Source organism: Cucumis sativus, chromosome 7, assembly GCF_000004075.3.
Source record: "Cucumis sativus cultivar 9930 chromosome 7, Cucumber_9930_V3, whole genome shotgun sequence".
Taxonomy (NCBI): domain Eukaryota; kingdom Viridiplantae; phylum Streptophyta; class Magnoliopsida; order Cucurbitales; family Cucurbitaceae; genus Cucumis; species Cucumis sativus.
In genome coordinates, this window is record NC_026661.2 from 8906216 (window position 1) to 8930224 (window position 24009).

General features: G+C 37.1%; 2 long non-coding RNA genes and 1 pseudogene across 2 annotated transcripts; 1 reads left to right on the forward strand and 2 right to left on the reverse strand.

Annotated features, from left to right (window-relative positions):
• Positions 1-1053: 1053 nt before the first annotated feature.
• Positions 1054-1428, reverse strand: LOC116405153. Its single transcript, XR_004218290.1, has 2 exons — positions 1356-1428; positions 1054-1199 (listed from the first exon to the last, which is right to left on the reverse strand). It is a non-coding gene; the product is annotated as an uncharacterized LOC116405153 (long non-coding RNA).
• The window catches only part of LOC116405149, a 63901-nt pseudogene continuing 41027 nt past the window's right edge, over positions 1136-24009 (forward strand).
• On the reverse strand, positions 4857-5529 carry LOC116405154. The gene is made up of 2 exons (XR_004218291.1): positions 5434-5529; positions 4857-5198 (listed from the first exon to the last, which is right to left on the reverse strand). It is a non-coding gene; the product is annotated as an uncharacterized LOC116405154 (long non-coding RNA).

Here is a 24009-nt window from a genome sequence, read left to right on the forward strand (position 1 = left end):
ATGGTAAAGAGAAATCAAGATATATGCAGCAACCCTAGCACAAAGACTTCCTTAAGCTTAAAAAGGACAACATAAACAAAGAGAAAAGCTTAGAAAAAATGGACATAATGGGTGTCCATGAGGGGTCATTATATCAACCTGTCTAATGTATGTCCCTAAAATTTTGAATACCAATAACTTGAGATGTTAAAGAAAATTGAATATGGTCTTTTAGAGCAAAGAGTACATAAAGAACACAAATAGAGAAGAAATAATAAAGATGAAAGAAATGATGCAACTTCAAGTGTTGGGAAGAAAATGATGAATAAAATGGTAATTTTAATAGTAGAACGTGAGTTACAAAGTTTTGTTTTTGAATTCTACCCCTTCTTACATTCAATTATATATATTATATGCATAATAGGGTTGGTGAACCAGATCAGTATTTTTTTTTCCTAATTTAATCCAACCCAACCGTGATGATTATTCTAGTTTATTTTACTTAAGTGTTTAGAGTACTGCTTTTATTGAAATAATGTTTACAAATAAGGGCCATAATTTTAGTCCAAAACGACCCGTAGTATCTCTATTCTACCCTTACCCCGAACATCCCCTCCCTCTTGCCTCCAAAACATCCTCTTCGTATCTTTTTTATAATTTACCGATTATGTGGCTTTCAGTTTTCACAATTTTTTGGTAACTTTTTTCCCCAAAGAATATTGCTCTCTTCTTCGCGGTTCCGTCGCAACTAATTTTCACCTCCCCAACTTCTGCCTGACTTTCTTCCGTAGGGCTTGGTATCCGATTCTTGTTTACAATCTGTTCCCATTCTTCCTTTGCTATCTTCGCTGCTAACATTGTTGAAATTGTTCGGTATTGCCATTTCCCGAGTTTGAATAGCTTCTTGTAGGGATTGGCTCTCAACCGAAGGCCATTCAGGTACCTTCTTCGTCCCTCTCAATTACCCTTTTTGTATTTGCATTTTAGGGAGTACTTCGTATGGATATGTCACTATGATCAATCCTATTCCTGTTTCAAGAACGGGTGTTTGTTCTAGTCTTAAGGAAAGTGAAGTATTCTCTTTCATTGTAGGTCGGATTTTTAGTCATTTTTTATTTTGTTATTCCACTCATTGAATTTAGTTGTTAAGTAGCAGGACTGGAACTACAATAGAGTAATGGCGTCTTCAGATGATGAGGCTGAGACCTTACCAGTACCACCTGTCTCAAATTATTCTCTTTCATTGTAGGTCGGATTTTTAGTCATTTTTTATTTTGTTATTCCACTCATTGAATTTAGTTTTAAGTAGCAGGACTGGAACTACAATAGAGTAATGGCGTCTTCAGATGATGAGGCTGAGACCTTACCAGTACCACCTGTCTCAAATTATCACTTTGTGGATCACAAGGAAGAACCTATTTCATTCTCTATTTTGCCGATTAAATGGATGAAGGGGAGAGATTGGAGGGCAGTCAAGAACCTGTTTTCCTCCATGGTACAGTTGATAATGGACTTCAAAAGGTTTATAAACAGGTTACCGCATGGAGATTTAATATTTCTGGTTCAAAGCCAGAGATATCGGTGCTTTCCAAAGAGAATGTGTGGATTACACTTCAGAAGCTAGAAAGAGCTTTGAGGATACCATTTAGAACCATCTTGATCACAGTGCACTGCCTTCATGCTTTGAAGAGGAATCCAGATACATCTAGCAAATCTTTGTGGGATCTATTAGCTAAAACCTTTAGGTAACATGAATTCATTTCATCTTTTACTTTCATGCTTTTGTATTTGTTGTTTTTAAGCCATTCATTTTTGCAGCTTGTATGAAGTGAGGCCTTCCCAGAATGATTTGGTGGATCACATGTCATTAATCGGAGAAGCAGTTAAAAGGGATGATATATTGGCCAAGTCCCAGGTTCTCTTTCATTCTTGTGCAGACAATGAAAAGATTATGTTCATTTGTTTTGTTGAATAAATTTTTTATATGGATGTGAAGAAGAAACAAAAGGGCAGGGGGAGGGAGAAGGAGTTCGTGATACATTCCTAAGTCTCAAAGCCACGCCCACAGGCAATAGAGTTTCAATTAGTGCAAGATAAATAAAATTTTTGACTCAACCATTCCACAGTTCTAGGTTATGTTGACTTCCATCCTCAAAATATTTTTTATACCCTCTTTTCAGAAATTTCCTACAGGACTTCTGGAACCATATTTATCCCCGTAGGCTTTTCATTTTCTATAAAGATATTCCCATACTGTAATCTAGAATTCAGAAACGTATGTCTTATTCCTCTTGAGTCAAAGCAATGTTACATATTTATAAAGAGAATAAACTAAACCCTAGAGACTATGTAAAATTACAATAAAACATATTATATATATATAATCATAACAACTCCCCTCAAGCTGGAGCAAATATGTCGATCATGCCCAGCTTGTTGCACAGATAGCTTATTCTTGTTCCATTTAAAGCTTTAGTTAGAATATCTCCAATTGTTCTCCGGTCTTCACATATCCTGTGGACACCAACCCATCTTGATTTTCTCACGAATGAAGTGACAATCACCTCAATATGTTTAGTTCTTTCATGAAATACTGGATTAATGCAATATGAAGTGCAGCTTGATTATCACACCATAATTTAGCTGGCACGGTAATACTAAAGCCTATCTCAGATTAATAAGTTTGGTAATCCATACTATTTCACACACAGATTGTGCCATAGCTCTATATTCTGACTCAGCACCGACGAGAAACAACATTTTGTTTCTTACTCTTCCATGAAACTAATTTTCCACCTACAAAAACACAATATCCAGAAGTCGATCTCCTATCCTCACGAGACCCCGCCCAATCAGCATCAGAAAAACATTCAACTCTCGTATGTCCATGATCTTTGTATAGGATCCCACGTTCCAGGAGCAGCTTTTAGATAACACAAAATCTGCTCTACTGCAAACCAATGATCCACTGTAGGGAAGACATGAATTGACTTACAACACTTACAGAATATGCAATGTCTGGTCGAGTCACTGTTAAGTAGTTCAACTTTCAACTAATCTCCTATATCTCTCAGGATCTTTACATAATTCTCCTTCTTTAACAAGTTGCTGATTTGGCATCATTGGAGTGCCACTTGTTTGGCGCCTAATTTTCTGTTTCAGACAACAATCAAGTACATATTTTCGTTGAGACAAATAATACCTTTCTTGCTTCTCATCACTTCAATGCCAAAAAATATTTCAATTGGCCCAAATCTTTTGTATAAAACTGACCCTGAAGGAAAGTTTTGAGAGACGAAATACCAATGCATCATTTCCAGTATAACAATATCATCAACATATACAACTAGTAGAACTATACCTTCTCAGATCGGCGATAGAAAACTGAATGATCAGATGTACTCTTCTTCATACCAAAGCATACAAGGGCTTGACTAAATTACCAAACCACGCACGAGAGGACTCTGTTTCAAACCATACAGAGATTTTCGAAGGCGACATACTTTATCACTCTCCCCTGAGCAACAAACCTGGTGGTTGTTCCATATAAACTTCCTCTTGAAGATCAGCCGTGAAGAAAAGCATTCTTAATGTCAAGTTGATGCAACGACCATTTATTGGTAGCAGCCATGGAAAGAAATAGGCGAATGGAAGTTAACTTGGCAAACCGGAGAGAATGTATCTGAATAATCAGTGCCATAGATTTGAGCATAACCTTTGGCAACAAGGCGAGCCTTTAAGCGAGCCACTGTTCTCAGGATTCATCTTGACAGCAAACACCCATTTACAACCAATGGCCTTCTTTCCTGGCAGGACGAGATACCAAATCCAAGTACCATTATCATCTAAAGCAGTCATCTCCTCAATCATTTGCATTTTGCCGCCAGGATGAGACAAAGCTTCATGAAAGAGTTAGGAATAGATGTGGATTCAAGAGACGTAATAAACGCATATGTGGAGGGAGATAACTGGTGATAGGAAATAAAGGAAGAAACGGGGTAAGTACACTTGCGTTTACCTTTGCGAAGAGCAATGGGAAGATCATCACTTGGCGCTGGATCACATGATGAAGGAAGCATTGATGGAGGACATGAGTCTGAAGGTTGTGGTGGAGGTCGTCGGGAGTAGACTTGAGAAATCAACGGGCGGGAAGGAGCGGCATCAGTAGACAAGGATGGTGTGGGAGAGGTAACCTCATATATAAAAGATTGTCATCCTCCCCCTGACACAAAACTCGATGGTGATGAAGTAAAGGGTGTATCTTCAAAAAAGACAAACATCAGGCGAAACCAGATACCTTTTAAGGGTAGGACAATAACAACGATAACCCTTTTGAACACGTGAATAACCCAAGAAGATACACTTCAAGGATTTGGGATCTAACTTAGTATGATGAGGACGAACGTCACGAACAAAACAGACACAACACAAATATCTTAGGAGCAATAGGAAACAAATGCTTGTAGGAAAAGAACACGATAGGGAATCTCACCATTAAGAACAGAGGAAGGCATTCTATTAATCAAAAAACAAGCTGTAGAAACAGCATCAGCCAAAAGATTTTTTGAAACATGCATTTGAAACGATAAAGCACTGGCAGTTTCAAGTAAATGCCTATTTTTTCGCTCTGGCAACACCATTTTGAGATGGAGTGTCAGCACAGGAAGATTGATGAATAATGCCATTTTCACACAAGTAAGAACCAAGAGAATGAGAAAAAATATTCACGCATAATCCGCATTATCAGTACGCAAAGTTTTGATAGAGACATTAAATTGGTTTTTTATTTCAGTATGAAAGGCACAAAAATGAGATAATAACTCAGAACGATTTTTCATTAATATAACCAAGTTGACGAGAATGATCGTCAAACAAAGTAACAAAATAACGAAAGCCTGTTTGAGATACAACTGGACACGGACCCCAAATATCAGAATGAACTAACTCAAATGGAGCAATTGCTCGTTTATCGACTCGAGGACTCGAACTAAGACGATGAAATTTCGCAAATTGACACGAATCACAATTTAAAGAGGACAAAGACCTAAATTCTGGATAAAGTTTCTTCAACACAACAAAGATGGATGACCTAAACGACAATGGACTTCAAAAGGAGAGGGAACGACAGGACACGCCACAGCTTGCGATACTTGATGATCAAAGAGATAAAGGCCTCCTGACTCATATCCTCTACCAATAATCTTCTTCGTCACACGATCCTGAAACAAGCAATAACCAGAAAAGAACATGACAACACAATTTAGGTCATGAGTAAGTTGACTAGTAGAAATTAAATTAAAGGATAAGTTAGGCAAATGTAACACAGAAGAGAGAGAAAAGGATGGGGTAAGGTGAATAGTGCCAGAGCCAAGAACAGAAGATGTGGGCCATCGGCCAATGTAACAGATGGGAAAGGGGCAGGGGACAACGGTCTAGAAAATAGGTGAGAATTACCTGTCATATGAGCTGTGGCACCAGAGTCTATGACCCATTTGGTAGATGATGTAAGAAGACACTTTATATTACCTGGGGCAACAGTGGATGCAATCGAGTAGAGGAAGATGACGCTTGTAATGACTCTTGGTAATTCTGAAACTTAGCAAACTCATCTGCAGAAATAGTAACTGACGCCTCTGGTATATCGCATGTGGAGGCTATCTGAGCATGTTGAGATCGTTGACTATTCTTATATAGCAATTTCCGACAATCACGTTTCATATGGCCTGGCTTACGACAGTAGTTACAAACAATCTCTACAGACTCTGGTTTTCGATGATCAGTACTATTCCTCTGAGGTGCCCGAGGGTTATTGTTCTTGCTAAAGAGAGCACTACTGGGTTGAGGGAATAGACACACTAGTCGGAGAGCTTTCAATGCGAAGGACTCGAGTGAAGGCATCATCTAATGATGGAATCTTGGAGTCAGAGAGAATCTGTGTCTTTGCCATTCCAATTCAGGTAAGAGTCCATTCAGAAAAATCATAACAGCCATCTTCTCTCGTTGAACTTGTTGAACTTTACATCAGGACTAAAGGTAACAACAAGCCAAGCTCGGCAATGATCTTCTTAAGCCGCATAAAGTAGCTGGTGACAGACTCAGCTTTCTGTTCCGCACGAAAAATTGCATACAAACTTCAAACATTCTATGCACTTGCTCTTTACCTGAGTATAGAAAATCCAAAAATTCCAAAAGTTCTTTAACAGACTCACAGTGATCAACCAATCCAATTATCTCACTCTCAATTGAATTCTTGATCTGAAGATATAAACGGGCATCATCACGAAGCCAATCCTTCTTCTGCTTTGCATCTTTCATAACACATACAATCTGAGATCCAAGTCCTCAATTTTAGAGGGAGCTGTCCTGATCAGTTGGTGGAATGCAAGGCCCTGATTTTCTGTGGGTAATGATTGTGAAAGTACACACGGTTAATCTCCTTGCGGTCAGCTTGCAAGCACAGAGTGCAGTAGCCAAGTAGGATATATGTTTCATATCATCTCACAAGTGTTGATTTCATGGCATAAAAGAGTACAAAGACTCCAAAAACTCTAATGAAGATTCTGTTACGTTTGGGACTTTAGATGACCTTAAAATCTTGAAAATAGTGGTAGAGGGTACAATGTTTAACTAGTTGAGGTACTTAGAAAAATGTCAACAAAGAAGAGATCTGGTTTTGCACAACTTAGTCGCTGGGCTATTGAATTGAATTAATTCTACAGAATACGAGTCTTTGCCACTTGTTAATTCAAGAGATAGTAACAAGGAAATTTTGCATGTGGAACATGCATTTATTATAATTTGAATAATTTTGGAAAAAGTATAGTTACTGTTCAAATGATAGTTATTTCAGTGGTATACTTTGTCATTTTGTTTGAATTAGAAACACTTTCATAGATGATAATATTGTAGAAGAGGGGGGAGGAAAGCAAGCCCGATGCTGAAGGAGGTTACAAAAAAGTTATCCAACTGGCTGTAACTGTGTAAGGAGAAACAATGTTCTACCAGGGCCACAAAAGTAAGGGGTGTAAGAGATGATTGAAGGATTGCTCTTTGTTGTCAACATTGGATTTCCAATCTTTTAGGCTTATAGTCAAAGGATAGGGAAGATTATCTACGGATGTGCTTCATTTTGCAATTTGTATGGAGTTATGTTTGGAAAGAAATATTTAAGCTTATAATGGGCAGGAGATAGATGAATAAAACCTTTAAGTAGGAATTCTTTTAAATTTTGGGTATCTTCAATTAACATTGTGCTAAAGAACCAGATTTTGCTAAATAGATGACCTATTTGAAAACTCCATTTGGAGGGTTTGGCTTTTGGATCCCCAACCTTCCCCCACATCACTGCTGCTTATATGTTGTAAATGCCTTCGTTAATGGGTCCTTTCTATTGTATCCTTTGTCGAAAGGTGGAGGAAAACATGGACCACATTCTCCGAGGGTGTCAGTTTGTGAGATCAGCGTGAATTGTTTTTCTTTTAGGAGTTTGATATTGCGATTGCTCGCCAGAGGGATATTCGTTCAATGATTGGGGAGTTCCTCCTCCATTTGTCTTTTAAAGTGAGGCTGTTTTTTTGTGATTCGTAGGTGTGTGTTTGGTTGTGGGAGAGGTACAGTAGAGTGTTTCGAGGTGCGAATGGAGACCCTTGTGCGGTTTGGTCCTTGGTGAGGTTCTGTGTTTCTCTTTGGGCTTTGGTTTCAAAGACCTTTTGACAATAGAGTGTTCTCAATGAAAACTTTTCAATATAATAAAGCAGTCTACAGTGGCATGAGTCAATTTTTCTTGAGCCATATTTTAATAGAATTCTTTTGTACTGAATTAGATGATCTTCTTACCTTGATGGTTTGTAATCTGAACAGTTCTTACTTGCATTCCTTGAAGAGAAGCCTGTTAAGAGAATGTCATGTCATGAGGTAATTCATTTTTGCTGTCAAGTGCATGCCTACAAGGACTCTCCTGTTTTCTCATTTTCAGCTTGGACAGTTGTTCTTTCAGGATGCTCAACGTAATATGCAGCCAAGTTTTATAGTTGATGATTCAGATGATGAAGACATGGTTGATGATGCTGTTGAAGAGGAAAGTGATGATGCTGTTGAAGAGGAAAGTGATGATGATGTCTTTGATTCTGTCTGTGCATTTTGTGATAATGGTGGCAACATTATATGGTATTTGTTTCTGTTCCTTGTTATCAGATGAACATTTTGGTAATGCTTTAAAATGCTGGAGGTGGCCTTGAGGCTTTTCCTCTTGGAGAGGCCGAGGAGTAAGCCTCAAAAAGTGAATAAAAACATCTTGAAAATCCTAAATTGGTATAAATAGCCAAGTAGTGCTAAACATGATTGTCATGTAAAAGTGCTAAGAGAAAATTCACCCCTGCAATTTTCACTTGATCAAAAAATTCTAAAGGATATCTTTATCATTACTACAACTACTAATATGTAATAGGATTGATTTATAGTATAAATTTTGCCTTCAGTGTTTTTAAAGTCACAACAACAAAAGTAATCCTAATTCATATTGACACAACTTAAACCTTGATATTTTTGAAGAAGCTAGGCAAATGACTATTTTTTTTATCACTAGATGAGGCACATAGATTTTAAGCCTTGATGCATTTTTACAAAGCTGTTAGCTTCTTCTATGAGAGGTGTAAGCCTCTTATGGTCGTCGTAAATCTCAAGGCTAAAACTTAGAATTTTGCCTCAGGATGAGCCTCAAGGTGTGAGCCTCAATAGCTTTTTGGAACATCGATTCTAGGTTCATATTTTGAAATACTTGTAAACAACATTGGGCGTGGTTATTGGGACCTGCGAAAAAAGTTAAAAGGTGCTATGACGAATATGTTCAAACCCTCATGTATGCTGCCTACCATATCTAATCCTACAAAATTTTGACAAAAGAAGGTTGTGAGCCCATATGGTTTCCTTGTGAAATAAGTTGAGGTGCACGTAGGTTAGCTTGGACACTCATAAATATAAAAAAGGGTAATCGTAATGGATGACCATTTGAGGAATAGTAATTAAGGATATAGCAACATTTTAAAAAAATTGCAAATATAGCAAAACTATCGCTGATAGACTTGTATCACTGATAGACTCGTATGATTTATCGGTGATAGACCAATTTTTATAACATGGTCTATCAGTGATAGATTCTATCATTGATAGAATTTGACACATTTTGCTATATTTGCAATTTTTTAAAAATGTTGCTATATACTTAATTATTTTGAATTTAATTGCTAAATTTGCAACTATCCCTATAAAAAAACAAAACTTTTGAAATATATGTTTTGTGAATTTTTGAGGTGGTTAAAAACATAGAATCATCATCTTTCAAATTCACACAGTTATTCCAGTAGTCATGGAAGTTCTCTTCTCTCTCATTTAGATGGCATCCTGTTAGAGAAAAGGCCAAGAAAATACATGGTGGTACATAGTTTTGTAGCATCATCTTGGAGTGTTCTTTCTAAATTTTTTGTACCTATTCTCTCTCTATAGTTTTCAGTATCTTCTTTGGTTTTAGGGTTTCCTTTTTGTATATTTCATTATTTTTGATGAAATGTTGAAGTATTCATTTTCTGTAGTGCATTCCTTTCTGTTTTGTTTAAAGTGATCCATTGATATTTGATAATTCATTTTATGGATCTTGTGTCCGATTTTAACTAAATGATAAGGTTTTTTTTTCTTGTGGAGAGAGTATATTTCATATCTCAACTGCCAATACCTGTTCTCCTGTTATTTTTTAATATACCTTCTGCCTTTTTTTCACAATACACATATTGTTTTTTTCCCCTACTTTAAATTATCGAGGTTGGTTACTGGCTTTGCAAAATTGTTTGTTTCTTAAAATCATAGTTCGATGGAATTTCCTTCCCTTTAGCCTTCTTCTCAGAATGACATAGAAATGACAGCTCGACCAGGAAATCACACACAAAAGTGTTTCTAGTTCAAAATAATATGATCTAATGAATAATTACAGAAGTCATTGGAAATTTTCTCCCAAGTAGAAGCATCAAGCTAAGCCTAATAAGCTATTTTGATTTTCTTATAGCTGTGATGGGAGGTGCATGAGGTCCTTTCATGCAACTGAAGAGGATGGTGATTGTTTCTCGCTCGGTCTCTCTAAAGAAGAAGTAGATGTATGATAATATTCATGTATGTTTTCTATGCTTGCAAACTCCCTTTGTTAATTTTCTTCAATATCTATGGGCTTGCTGGCAGGCAATTGAAACCTTTATTTGCAAGAATTGCGAGTACAAACAGCACCAGTGCTATGCTTGCGGGAATTTAGGTTCATCTGATCAGTCTTCTGGTGCTGAGGTATGGGATTAATAATGTTTACTGGATGTTTTTGATTTTTTTTACTTTCAATATACACTGTTTTTGCGGGGTATGTTTTTCTTAGAGAGAAACACGAATGAGAGAGGAAGGTGTCTTTGCGGGAATAAAATGGGTCATAAATCCAATTTGAACAAGATATCAAAGTGAAAATTACACTTTTGATCCTTGAGGTTTGTTTTGAATTGTTGTCTAAGTTTGAAAATTGAACAATCGAGTCTCCTACATTTGAAAAATGCTTGATTTTGCTCCCTTTATTAACAGGATCTACATGTGGTAATTACTATGAATAAAAATATTATTAATTAATATAAATAAGTTGAATAAAATACTAATTTTAATTTTATTGAATTCTCTCTCTCCTCTCCTCCTTCAACCCCTCTCCATCATTGTTGTGCCGCTCACCGTTGTTGCTATTAAAGGAAAAGCCCACCAGCTCCCTTTTTCTTCCTCTTCCAACAAAAAATGTAGGAAATATGAACACAAATACAAATATAGGATAATTCAATAGGATACAAATGATATGCCAATTTTTGAAAAACTAGGATATGGATACGTTGAAGATATATTATTTTAATTAAGAGAATATCAAATATATGCAGATTTAACATAAAGATGCTAAATGTAATGCACTAATAGACATGAAGTGTCAAGTTCAGTGTTTTTAAAGGCTCAAGGCGCACTAAGGCGCATTGGTCCTCTGGAGCCTAGGCACAAGGCGCAAAAAAAGGCGTGAGCTTTTTTTGATAAGACGCACTATATATAAAAAGAAAAGAAAATATATATATACACACTCGTAGCAGAGCAACAATGTATAAAATATAAGTACCCAATATAAGTAGCCTAAACAACAAAACACAACAGAAAACTACCCAGTATTCAACAACAAGTCAACAATCAAAATAAAAGTTCATCCCTAAAGATCAAACTCATCATCACTAAATTGATCCTCGTCTTCATTCACTCCTTCGTTAGACTTATTGCCATCAGTATCTTCTTCTTCCAAATCGAAGTCATCTAAATTTACTTGTTTGCGTTGCGTGGTAGACGAGGATGAACATGAAACATTAGTCTTTGCTCTAGAGGTACTAGCTCTAGAATAGAATGATGGTTCTTTTGCTCCGACAGCTCTAGAAACATCACCCCACGTTAAAGAATCATCGTCAAATACCAACTCATCATCCTCCTCAGAATCGTCATCCAATCTTCCAATCAACCATTCGTTACTATCATCAATATCTTTTAAGGAGATGGGATCGACAATATCTTGTAGGTTGTATCGACGTTTTAATGCTGTGTTGTATTTGATGAACACTAGATCATTCAAACGACTTTGAGCAAGCCTATTTCGTTTCTTGCTATGAAGCTGAAAAATTAGAAAGTTTCATTATCAGTGAATCAACAAATTTTGATTCTCATTCTCAATGTACTTAAGGAGAGAAAAGGTAACTTGTTCAAACACACTCCAATTACGCTCGCATCCAGAAGCGCTACAAGTAAGACCTAAAATTCTCACATCAAACTTTTGCAAGCTTGGAGTTGATTGTCCAAAATTATCCCACCATTCCACTATAGGCACAAACAAAAAAATATATATTAATAGAAGAACTTGTTGCTAGTATCGTTGAGTAATCGTTTAGTTGAAATTTACCTGGAGATATTTTGTCCCTTTGTCTGATTGCTAAAGGTTGTCCGAATAATGCTTCAGCTCTTTATACTTGCTTAGTTCTGCAAGTATTTTGTCTTGTACTTCCAATGAAGCAACCATTTTTGTTATGCATGAGTAGAGTCCATTAACTATTTCATCATCCTTCTGGATATTAGGATTCAGATAATAGAATGACAGGTTTAAATAATACCCCGCTGCATGCAGGGGACGATGCAACTGAAGCTCCCATCTTTTATCAATTATGGTGAAAAGGAGAGAGTCCATTAACTATTTCATCATCCTTCTGGATATTAGGATTCAGATAATAGAATGACAGGTTTAAATAATACCCCGCTGCATGCAGGGGACGATGCAACTGAAGCTCCCATCTTTTATCAATTATGGTGAAAATGTCCTTGTATTTTTCTTCATTATTATTAAAGGATTTAGCAATAGCTTCTTAGCTCTATCCATGGCCTCATAAATATATCCTAGGTGGCTTCTTCTCGCCATCAACCAATCTAAGAACTCGGACTAGTGGGCCAGATACTTTAAGAGTGAAAACAATTGTAGTCCAAAAACTAGCCAACAAAATAGTCTGAACTACTCGTTTCGCTTGTTGCTCCTTACTCCATTTGCTATTCTTCCATTCATCTGAAGTAAACATCTTCCTCAGATTATTCTTTTGACGATGTATACTCGATAATGTAATGCAGGCAGTAGCAAAACGAGTCTTAGCTAGTCTAACTAACTCCTTTTGGTTAGTAAAACATCGCATCATGTTTAACAATCCAGGATGAACATATATGAAATTGCTAATCTCCATGCCTCTTTTCAATGCTTTTCGAATATTCGAGATCTTGTATACATCCTCCAACATCAAATCTAAGCAATGAGCGGTACACGGAGACCATATTAACTGTGGGCGCTTTGCTTCTAACAATCTCCCTATTAACAAAGAAAATAAGTACACATTTAACGTAGAACTCAACTAAATCTAACAAATTAAAGTTATAACTTGTAAGTAGTCTACATTCTTACCTGCCATCACATTTGCTGAGGCACTATCGGTAACTACTTGTCCAACATTCGCTTCTCCAATTCGGTCTACAAAATTATCAAATAACTCGAACATCTTCTTTCCATCTTTCACATAAGATGAAGCATCGATGGACTCAATAAACATGGTGCCTTTAGGACTGTTAACTAAAAAGTTAATTAATGTCCTATTTCTTCTATCGGTCCATCCATCAGCCATAACAGTGCATCCAACCTTGGCCCACTCTGCCATATGGTTACTCATCAACTCATTTGTTGCTTCTAATTCCTTTTTCAAACATGGAACTCTTAACTCATGATAAGATGGTGGTTTCAATCTAGGACCGAATTGCCCAATTGACTCAATCATAGGGGCAAAACTATCATATGTGCAGGCATTCAGAGGCACTCCTGCATCATAAAACCATCGAGCAATTCTTTGGATGGTGTGCTCTCTCATTTCCTTCTTGTATGCCCCATTCAATGAAGTTTGTTTTCCTTTGTCCTTTCTATTTTGAACCACAGTTTCTGGGTTAGGAGTAAAAAATGCATCCATTGGACCCTTTTGCCTTGGCTTCTTCAAGCTCGGGCCCCTTGGTGTTGTTATGTTGTTTACACTAACACTCCCTTCATCTTCATCCTCGATACCGTAATCTTCTACATCAATGTCCACAATCAGATTTCTTTGTTCTTTAATCTCTTTTTTTTTGGACATGTACTCTTTAATTTCTTCCTTCACGTGATCCGAACATTTTGTACAGGCGGTGACATTTCTGTAACCACCAGCGAGGTGTTGTTTCATTCTATATACCCCTCCTTTTGTTACTTTCGAACAAAATCCACAGACAAACGTATTTTTATCTTGGTCATTTTGCAATTGACCATATTTCCATGCCGGATTTTTTTGAACTTTTATCAGCCATCTATGATCTAAGTTATAAAAAAAAAAAAAAAACAGAAGCTATTTAAAACAGAAGCTGTTATAAAAAGATAAAAAAACAGAAGCTATCTATGGATGGGATGAAGCTGTTATAAATGGAGGATTGGAGGGGAGTGTGTTGTGAGAGGGATGGGATGAAGGTTGAGTTTGATGGGTTATTGAAGGAAGTTGTGGTCGAGAAGTATAAGAAGAAGAAGATGTCCAAAACTTGCACACAATAAATAAGTCAAGAGACAAAACCAATAGTCACTCAATGGGTATACCACGCTATGAAAACACAAAACGACATATGTAGTTCGTAGCCGTCAAATCAGCAAATTGATAGCTAACTTAGACCAAAACATACTAGAACCAAATGAATCTGTGACACAACAAAGTGTCACAGTAGAGTATGAAATTTAATGCAAGATGTCAAATCAACAAAGGAGAGATACTCAGAATTCGACATCTAAAAAAATAGCCCACTATGCTTAGCATGAAATATAGACTTTTGGTCAAAACTTGATTGTAGTTATCTCAATCCTCTGCTATATTTCATCTCATTCCTCTCGAGTTTCATTGGAATTGTAGGTGGAAACTTAGTTCTCGAAAATGAAAGAGAGGATCCACCTTCCATTCTCTTAGCAACCAAATTAGAGGAAATGACAATAGAGCCAAAAGATGCAATAGATAGAAAACATTTCAAGTTCGTTCATCCATATTTGTTCTTTTCACCATTCTGAGCAATCAATATGTTAAATGAAAGTAAAAGGATAAAAACTAATAATCCTTTGAAAAGCATGTACGAAATGGAAGAAGTTGTTGAGTGAAAAAAAGGAATGTGAGATTTTGAATGTGAATCTGACGAAAGACAATGAATTGATTAAGAAGTTGTTGGAGGAATCAGGCAGGGTAATTGAAGATTTAGAGAGGAAAGTGGATGTGAAAATGAAGGAGAAAGGTGAGATTGAAAAGGAAAAAAATGGGCTGGAAATGGAGGTTGAGATTTGAGAAGTTAGAGAAGGAAGTTGCTCAATTAAAACAGAGTACATTCTGTTTCAAACAGGAAAAGGAAGAGAACGGGAAGAGAATTTCTGAGCTTCAAATGAGAATTGAATAAGCTGTGGTGAAAGAAAGTGGGATGCTGATGGAGTTTGATGTTCTTGTCAAAGAGTTACAGAAGAAGGAGAAAGCAATGCAGATGTTAACTGAACAAAGAGATTCACTTGATGTGAATTTAAATCTAATCCAAGAGGAGGCAAAAAGTTTACAACGTACGATTGAGATACTCACCCGCGATAAAGCTGAAATGGAGGAGGTGAAAACTGAAGCAGAATATTATTGTCTTCTCTTTTCCTCTGTTTTTGCACCAAAAAACAGAGTAATGGCAGCCGCAGCACCAAATAGATTTGTTGACGTTTTGTGTGAAGAAGAAGGGTGGAAAAGGAAGCAAAAAGTTTTGAAGTAGAAGCAGAACGGAAGAACCGAAAAAGTAGATGAAGAGTCGTGTTGAAGAAAATTCATGCGCGGGAGGAGAAGGGTGAAGGGTTGTTTCTTCACTTTCACGTAATAGGTTTAAAAAATTTAGATAATAATAGTTTTTTATAATTAAAGCCCAGCCCATAAGTTATAAAAATAGCCCACTCCTAATTCGACTTGCGCCTTTGAGGCGCGCGCCTAATCTGGGCTTTTTAGAATTCTCCGCACTTCCTCACAAATAAGCTCCAAGTGGGCGCCTTGAGCCTAGGCGCGCGGCTTAGTGCGCTTTTTAAAACACTGGTCTAGTTGATGACAATACTACAAAATACTTTACCAGAAGTACTATCAAAGGTATTGAAATACAATTTCTCTTAAAAAATATTGAAATACAATTGCAATGGAATAGAATAGAAAAGGTTGGCGCACCAGAGTTAGAATGACAGAGGAGAAGAAGATTAGAGAGAGAAGTACGAGGATAAATGAAAAACTTCTTCATTGAATTGTTAAAGATATTTAAGTGGGTTATTTTGTGTGACTTAGGCGGGATGGATGAAGATTAGATGATTCTAGTTTGGTCTTTTTAAATATTTTTCCTTTTAGTTTTGGGTGGGGGCAATGGGCTTTTTAAATATGCTACCTAGTTTGGATTGGGAAAGATTAGATGCCTTCTTTTTAGAAGGTCCAACGTGTCCACTTCAGAAGTGCATTTGATATTTGTTTTTTATTAAAAGCAAATATGTCAAATCACTTATCCGATATGTATATGGGAAGTATTTAGGAGTATTGATATTTGATACGTATTTGATACGATTTTTTGCTTCACATGGAGTATTCATGCTTCATAAGCAAAAAAAACCCACACCCCACTCCCCACTCCTTTCTTCTTTGAGAAAAAAAGCCCTCGCCTTGCCTTCATCAGTGAGAGGGCATCGAACTTGTACACCATTATGTACCCTTTGAAACCACCAGCACCAGCACCAGCACCCTTTTTTGACAAGAAACAAGCTTTTTCATTAAAATAATGATATGAGACTATGCTCAAAGTACAATGGAAACAACAAGCATAAAGCTGTGGATCAGGAGGTGCACCCGGGCATCTCAACTAGGTTGACACCCCATTAGTACCATCAACACCTTGAAAAGAAACTTGCAAATAACTTAATAACTTAAAAATTACAATCATTGCCAAGATTTTTTTTTTGAAACGAAAATAAGCCTCTTTATGAAGGATAATGAGACTAAAGCTCAAAGTACAAGAGTATTATACCAAAACCAAAAGAACTAAGGGAAAAAACAAGCTAAAACATAAACAAAGACTATAATCGGGCAACATAAATATGATGGAAACTTAAATACGAGTCCGAATCAGAAAATAAACGAGCTAATCAAAGCCACACAATACAGTACATCAGTAGAAAGCTAAGTAAAAAGCAATACTTAAACACTCTCTCAAAATTAGCCCACTCCACTCGTATAAAAAGTACTGCACATCCAAATCTTCAAGATGATAGGAGAAAATGAAAGCCAAGAAGATGCAAACAGCTGCCTCAAAGCTAACTTGCCAACACAATCCAAAGTCCAGAGGATCTGGAAGTAGTCTTCTTCCAATCCACATAAACTTGCCAGCACTGCCTTCAACTCATTACTCCAGTTATCAAAGAGAAGTCAGCTTTAGCAATGTCAGTTTTCTGAAAAAACCTTCAACCCACCTTGTAAGAAAGTCCCTGAAAATCTTTAAAGCTTCCAACTAAAATCTGGCCGACATCTTTTGAGCTCTATATGCTTTCTATGACTTCTTTAACGAAGCTGTCCATTCTAGAATCTTGAATTAGTAGTATGTCTGGACTAATTTCTTTTGAAAACTTCTAAGAATCAGCCACCATGTTTTTGTCCAAATCATCATGCAATTCAATAGCTAATCTTCAATTTTCAACCCTGAGGATATCCACCGAATGACCTGTTTTCCTTTGGATTAGGCTAAAGAGATTTCACAGGTATCCACTATGGAATGCAATTTTTAGGTATGTATTTTTCTTTTACAGTGGAGTAAAGGAAAGCTTTTCTTAATGGAAAGTAATTGAACCTCTTCAGATTGGAATAAAATACTTAAAGCCTTGTTCATATCAACTGGCATTTTATTGTAATTTCTATCTCCTCATTGTCCTCTTTCCTGTTCTTCACTGCTTACACTTGCCAATGACTCTTCATCAAAGTCTTTCGTACCTTTATGAGAAGTCTGAAAATTGCTATGTAATCCTCGCACAGAAGGAGGATTGAAAGACTCTTGGGAATTACATCCGAAATGGGAACCAGGTTTATTCAAAAAAGGTAAAGAAGCTGACCTGTTTTGATTTAGGCCAGGGACTTGGATCTTGACACAACAGCCTCAAGCAAGTCAGGGTTTGTGATTTTTGTCCAAGAATTGCTAAAAGAAGTCCTTTTCTTGGTCAAGTGTTTTCGGAAAGGCTTAACCAAATAAGAACTTCCTTGAGACATTTTAGGAATCTTGCACTTCTTGTTTCTCTTCATTCGTTGATGCAAGCAAATGTTAGCCGGAAATTTCTGAGGTATTTCGAACTCACTCGTATTGTGAGATGGAGACTGAAGAAGATCATTATTCGAGTTATCCTTGGACAATTGGAATGCTATATTCACTGTACTGTTTGATTGGTTGGAAAAAGGCAAGGAAGAGTTGGATTCCAAGGCAGAGGAAGATATGAGAACACGGCTGGAAGGTGGAAGGGTTCTTGAGTGATTAGTTAATGCTGCTGAGCTGTCTTTTGGGAGGAATAACGGAGGAACTACAACAGGCTCTCTTTTAAATTTCTTTTTCGTGCCCTTACGGATGGAAGCAGAACAATTACTTTGCAGAGAATCATTTCCATTCACATTCTCTTTCCTTGTTAAAGCTTTTTTCGTGTTCATACTAGGCTGGAAAGTAGCCCCATTTGAGCTTTCCACCATTTGAGGTTAGACCAAAGCCCAATGAATTAAATGCATAGATATCTTCTGCTGAATTCTCTCTCTTCCTTGGATACAGCCTATTAATTTCTAACGGACATATTTCATTTCCAATCAGATTGTCGGCCTCCGGCGCCGGTGAGGAAACATGAATTTGATTCAAAGCTTCTAATGGATTTCTTGAAAAGGAGGGAGCTGTTTTAGTGGATTTAAACACATCAAGTTCTTGAGGGAAGAACAAAACATTAACATCTTCATCTTCCAAAGCTTGCCTAACCCTTAGTTAATCAATAGGGTTTTTGAAAATCCTTAACAATAAGACTTCCCTTGAAAATACATGGGGGATCCATAGGCTCAATATCATCAAAATTCAAGAAAAAATTACTTCTATTAAAGTCTGTAATTTCAGTGGTAGTAGGTATAATACCACATAAATTCGGTTTAACTTGAATTCTTGCTTCGTTGCAATTGGTTAGATTAAGCGTTTCTGTGGCAATGCTTTCTAAACCCTCAAAATTCTCTCTGGTGGCTTCGAAGGTTTTTCTACACTAGTAGTCCAGAGGAAGGTTTCCAATTCTTAACCATCTGCTGCAGCCTTTCATTACCAACGGCTGGCTGTTTTTTAATCTATCCCATTTTTCGAACTTTAGGTGAAATGGCCCCATCTCCTGCCATCTCTCAGGTTCATTGATGAAATCTTCAACCAGGCCTTGATCCAAACTAATAAGAGCATTTTCATCCAATAGTGGGTTGATGATAATTCTTGTTTGGAAAAAGATTTCCAGCAGTTTTCGAATTTCTCTCCAATAATCAACGCAAAGAGTATTGTAACTATCCACAACTATTCTGATGTAGCCTAAGTAATCTCAAGGAGAAATCCTCCAAGAACCAAGATTGAGAATCTTTTATTAGAATGAATAATGTGCTTCATACAAGAGGAGAAGACTTCTATTACAAATGGGGCTAAAAAGGGAATTAATCTAGAATATTACCTAATTACCCAATTAACTCTTAGTCTTCTTACATCATTTTCAAACTTTGTTTGAATAACTTCCGAGTTATTTGTCACCCCCTGACTCTGTTTTGCTCTCTTCAAAATAGAGGAAACTTGAGAGCTTTCTCCTTCATCTTTGGTCACAGCCTGATAATCAACTTTAATGGCACTCTCTTTTTTTTCTTTTCATCATGGGTTAAGTTACCATCCGATTTAACTTTATCTGTGAAGCTTGTACTCTTAGCCTGGGCTGGATTAAAAGATGTGGCAATTTTATGTGAATACCAACTTATATACTCTGGTTTTGAAAAGGAAATTCTCCAGCATTTTGTGAAATGCCACCCACCCCTGTTTGTCTTCTCCCTAACACACTCGAATGAAGGAGTGTCCACCTGAAAATGGCCATAGGTCACACAACATAACACCCAACCCTTTTTTGCCTTGAACTTTGACAACTTCAACCTTCCTTGGTTTAACTCCCCCATTTCTGGAAGAAACAATCTGCTGGGCCTCTTAATAACACTGATAATGCTTTCAGGCACCAGCTCACATCTTTGACAAGGAAGCTATCGTCTTCTGACCAAATGCGATAATACGATTGAAGAACTTCGTAACTTACCACTTCCATTGCAGTCTCACTTCTAAGCTTCCCTGTGCAATTAAAACGAAACTCAACCACCAGACCTTTAGTGATTGGTCTGTGGGTAGACTTCACCAGGAGGCTAACGTTGTTAGACTGAAAAGTAGTCGTTGTGAGGCTACTGGAAAAAGAGAGAACCGAAAAGGGAGCAGGAGGGAGGGGGGAGGAGGGATAACAAAGAGAACTTACCTTTTAGCAACTTCCAGATTTTCTGTTTCATTTGAACATTTGTTGTTTCTTCTCACTACATCAATAGAAAAGTTCTTGATCTTTGTTCCATCGCCAAGAATATTCAAAAATAGCAAAACAAGACTATGAAGTGTAGTAGAGGAAGAGAGCCATCTTATCCACGGTTGCCATCAACAATTACATGGAGATGAGAGCACTCCAGTTTAAACTAATATCTTGACTTGAATAATCAGCAGAAGCCTTGGCCCCCATTATTCTACACTCTACATCAATTCCCCTGAATATGTTTTTGCTACCAACTCAAAAGTGATAGAGTCTAAAGAATCACTTCAGATGGTGGTTTGCCAACCCATGAGGCTTTTCTTTGAGTTCGAAGAAATGGCACGAGCTCGATCCTCATGAAATTGATGTCAACTGAGTTGATTTAATTGGAAATGATGTTAGGGTTGAAAGAGAGCTTGATTGCATCAATTGAATCAGGAGGGAGAAGGGGAAAGTGGTGATGTAAGAAGAATGTGGTTAGCTGGGTCATAGTCTTAGGTTAATTCCATTTTTTACCACCACTTGTATTAAAACTCTATAAGTGGAAGTCTTCCCCTCATGTATGGACAAATACTGAATTATCTTTTGTTCGAAGAATTCTCGTAGATTTTCTAGAAAGATCTCCTTGCTTTTGTTCAATTCATTCATTGTGTGGTGGGGAAGGGGAGAGATACTTCCTTTTGGGAAGACCATTGGATGGGGGAGAGATACTTACTTTTGGGAAGACCATTGGATGGGGGAGAGACCTCTCTGTTTCTTATTCCCTCTTTCGTATCATTTTCTTGATCACAAACACTGTTTTGTTGCTGATATTCTCGTGTGGTCTAGGAGCTCGTATTCCCTCTCTTTTGGGTTCTGTTGTGCTTTTTCCTATAGGGAAACAATAGAGGTACTTGAGGGCCACTCGTTTAGACGTGGGTGAAGTGGTTCTCCCCTAGGTCTATCTGTTTTCTTGTGCTGTGGAGGATTGAGATTCCTAGGAAAGTTAAGTTCTTTAGTTGGCAAGTTTTACACGACCGTAAAAAGAAAAAAAAACAGGATGGATAGGCTTAAGAGGAAGATGCTCTCGCTTGTAGGTCCTTTCTTGTTGCATTCTTTGTAGAAAAGGGAGGGAGATCTGGACCACATTCTGGGCATTGTGAGTTTTCCAGCTTGGTTTGGAACTCTTTGTTTTAGACATTTGGCGTTAGGGGGGACTTGACATAGAGATGTGTGTGCGTTGCTTGAGGAGTTCCTTCTCAACCCTGACCAGTGAGAAGGGCACTTCCTTTGGGTCATGGGGTGTGTTCTATTTTATGGGTGGTGTGGGGTGAGCAGAACAATGGGGTTTTTAGGGGTGGGGAGAGGGTCCCCAGTGAGATTTGGTCCCTTGTACGTTATCATGTTTCTTTGTGGGCCTTGAATTCGAAGGAATTTTGTAATTATTCTATAGGTGTTATTTTGCATAGTTGGGTCCCTTTTTCTAGAGGGTTCCCTTCCTTTTAGTGGGCTGGCTTTTGGTTAGCCTCCTATTCTCTCTTTTTTTTTCCTCATTGAAATTGGTTTTATCATCATATAAACAAAAAATACTCACCCTCAAAGTCAAGTTTATTTATTTATTTTGAAACGGAGACAAATCTTTTTTATTAATATGCACTCAAAGTACAAGAGAGTTATACAAAGAGAGTAATACAAAGTCAAGTTTATTTGTACTCTGCTTATATTTGGAAAGTTGTTAAAGATTCAATGAAACTCCTCTAAAAATAACTCATTGTAGGTATAAAATCGATTGACCATACACTTCACTACTAAAATGGCTATCCTTCACGTATTGTATGAATATTTACTATATGAATCCTGCGCAATATAGACATTGGCTCCTTTTTTTTTTTGTTTTATTAATTTGTTTTTGTTTATTATAATCATAATGAACTTAGGTGAACCCTAATATCTTTCCATCTTTACATTTACACTAGAGTTTTTTCACAATCTTTTGGTTCATAATTTTGTCGACCCTTTGATTGGGTTTGAGTTGTTTGACTTTTTTTGCTAGTTTCTTGTTTGTAGGTTTGGAATCTTTGTAGTTTTAATGTAATTTATTTATTAGCATTGTGTTAGATACCTACATTTGTATACATGGGTTTATATTGTATAAGGGTAATTAGATTAGTATAGGGTTAGGGGTATAAGGGTAATTAGATACTTAGGAAGTTACTAGTAGTTATTGTGTAAGTGTGGTTACTAGTAGCTATTATGTGTGGTTACTAGGGTGGTTACATCTTGTTATAAATGGAGGGAGGGTAAGTGAGAGAGAGAGGTTATTATGTGGAGTGATTTAGGGCTTGGGTGAGAGTACTCAAGAGGGAGGTTCCAAGTGCCTTATACTTGGGTTTATCTTGTATTTTCTTATAGTTCATTATAATAAATTAATATCTTGTTCTTGTTAGCAACTTTCTAACACATTGTTAATTTTGCCAATAGCTCATATCTCCCTTTGTAATTAGATCTTTTAATGAGTATTAATAATTGCTAGGCTCTTCTTTATTAGTTTTGTGGGTGGGGTTTCCTCAACCCTTTCCTCTTAGATGGTCCTTCTTGGCTTTTTTTGTTGAATATACATATGCTTTTCTTATTAGAAAAAGAGATTTACTTATGATTTTAGACATCAGTCTCTGATTATTACCTAATATGAGTTACTATTGCTCTTTAGGTCTTCCAATGCGTAAATGCAACTTGTGGTTATTTTTATCATCCTAAATGTATTTCAAGATTGCTTCATCCGGAGAATAAAGTTGCCGCTGGAGACCTTGAGAAGAAGATTGCATCTGGAGAATCTTTCTCATGCCCTGTGCATAAGTGCTCTGTTTGTGCGCTCGGCGAAAATAAGAAAATATGGGAACTACAGTTTGCTGTTTGTCGACGGTGTCCAAAATCATACCACAGGAAATGCTTACCAAGGTATCCTTTGAATTTCTATATAGTGAATCAGAGTGTAATTTTTTAAGTTCTGGTGCTTAATTGGTTAAAGAATGCATTGTTTTTGTTAGGAAAATCACTTTTGAAGGTTCTGAGGATGGTGAAACCCCGACCAGGGCATGGGAAAAGCTATTACCTAATCGCATTTTGATATATTGCTTGTAAGATTGCTGTGTCAGCTGTTACTACTATTTCCTTTAATCAGTATTGGCCTATTAATGTTTTTTTTTCATTTAATTTGACCAGGGACCACGAGATTGATGAAGAAATTGAGACTCCTGCTAGAGACCATATAAAATTTCCTGGTCTTGAAGAGAGTAGGCTTCCCATTCAGAAAAGGAAACTTCCTATCAGTGATACAAGACGAGGGAAGACGATAGTTTTTCGTGGGAGTAGGGAGAATGTTGTATCAAAGAAGGGATCTATGCCAGATGACCTTCAGGGAAAATCTGCTGCAAAAGTATCCAAATCATTTGAGAGGTCCTCATCTGATGGGAAGCTTCTTGGTAAAGTGACTGCGAAATCATTGTGGAGTTCTGAGTCTAAAAATGTGAAATTGGGTAACATTTCAAGAAACTCTTTGAATCAAAAAGGAGAATCTGTCCTCATGGACATTGATAAGACGATCAAAGTGAAAAAATCCTCCTTAGTTGGCAAGTCTGCCATACCAACCAAGAGATTTGATCCAAGTAAGATTTACAAGGAGGATAGAAGTGGGATGCTCCTATTAGATGCCAATTCGGAGAGGAGGTAACTGCCATTTGTACTTCACATTTGGTTTTGATGCCCTCACCCTTAAAAAATGAATTAAGGAATGACAACAG